This window comes from Trachypithecus francoisi, unplaced genomic scaffold, assembly GCF_009764315.1.
Source record: "Trachypithecus francoisi isolate TF-2019V2 unplaced genomic scaffold, Tfra_2.0 Lachesis_group9, whole genome shotgun sequence".
Taxonomy (NCBI): Eukaryota; Metazoa; Chordata; class Mammalia; order Primates; family Cercopithecidae; genus Trachypithecus; species Trachypithecus francoisi.
Window position 1 is genome coordinate 68,977,025 of NW_022681474.1, and position 1,637 is coordinate 68,978,661.

At 39.6% G+C, this 1,637-nt stretch overlaps 1 pseudogene; it reads left to right on the plus strand.

Moving 5' to 3' along the window:
• On the plus strand, positions 1–460 carry LOC117082560 (annotated as a pseudogene).
• Positions 461–1,637: the final 1,177 nt, after the last annotated feature.

Consider the following 1,637-nt stretch of genomic DNA (forward strand, 5'->3'; position numbering starts at 1 on the left):
ATGTGTGACTTCACTGAGGACCACACTGCAGAGTTCAAGGAGGCTTTCCAGCTGTTTGAACAGGTGATGGCAAGATCCTGTACAGCCAGTGTGGGAACATGATGAGGGCCCTGGGCCAGAACTTCACCAACACTGAGGTGCCCAAAATCCTGGGGAATCCCAAGAGTGGTGAAATGAATGTGAAAGTGCTAAACTTTGAGCACTTTCTGCCCATGCTGCAGATGGTGGTGGCCAAAAACAAGGACCAGGGCATCTATGAGGATTATGTCAATGGACTTCGGTTTTTGACAAGGAAGGAAATGGCACTGTCATGGGTGTTGAAATCTGGCATGTTCTTGTCACACTGGGTGAGAAGATGACAGAGGAAAAAGTGGAGATGCTGGTGGCAGGGCACGAGAACAACAATGTTTATATTAACTATGAAGAGCTCATCTGCATGTTGCCGAATGGCTGAGGACCTTCCCAGTCTCCCCAGAGCCCATGCTTTTCCCTGTGTTGGATTTTTTATGTTTCCTGAAGGCTCCCTAGACAATCTTGTCATAGCACCTTTCCCATCTTGTCTCTCTTGGATGATGTTTGCCATCAGCATTCACCAAATAAACTTGCTGTCTGTGCCCCCCATCTAAAAAAAAGAAAAGAGAAAAGATTCAAATAAACACAATCAGAAATGACAAGGGGGATATTACCACTGACCTCCCCACCAGAAATACAAACAGTTTTCAGAGAATATCATGAGCACCTCTATGCCCATAAACTAGAAAATCTGAAAAAATGAAGAAATTCAGTTAGTACTAAAAAACTTAAGAATCTCCAAAAGCCCAGGACCAGAAGAATTCAAAGCTGAGTTCTACCAGGTGTGCAAAAAAGAGCTGATACCACTCCTCCTAGAATTACTTCAAAAACTGAGGAGAAGGAACTTCTCCCTAACTCTTTCTATGAAACCAGCATTATCCTGACACAAAAACCTAGCAGAGACACAATAAACAAAGAAAACTTCAGGCCAATTTCCTTGATGAACATAAACGCAGAAATCCTCAACAAAATACTGGCAAACAAAATCACATCAAAAATGTATCCACCATGATCAAGTAAACTTTATCCCTGAGATTCAAGGTTGATTCAACATATACAAATCCATTAATGTGATTCATCAAATAAACAGAACTAAACATAAAAATCATGTGATTATCTCAATAGATGCCGAGAAAGCTTTTGATAACATTCAACAGCCATTCATGCTAAAAACTCTCAAAAAAGCTGGGTATTAAAGGAACATATCTCAAAACATTTAGATTGGTGCAAAAGTAATTGCAGCTTTTGACATTATCTTTAATAATACCAACCTAATAATAAGAGCTATTTATAACGATGCTACAGACATCATACTAAATAAGAAAAAGTTGGAAGTATTCTTTTGAAAAACTAGCACATGACAAGGATGTCCTCTCTCACCACTTGTATTCAAAATAGTACTGGACATCCTGGCCAGAATAATCAGGTAAGAGAAAGAAATAAAGGGGATTCAAATAGAAAGAGAGGGAATCAAACTATCTCTGCTTGCAGAGGACATTGTCTTTATCTAGAAAGCCCTATAGTCTCAGCTCAAAAGCTTCTTAAGCTGATAAACAACTTCAGCA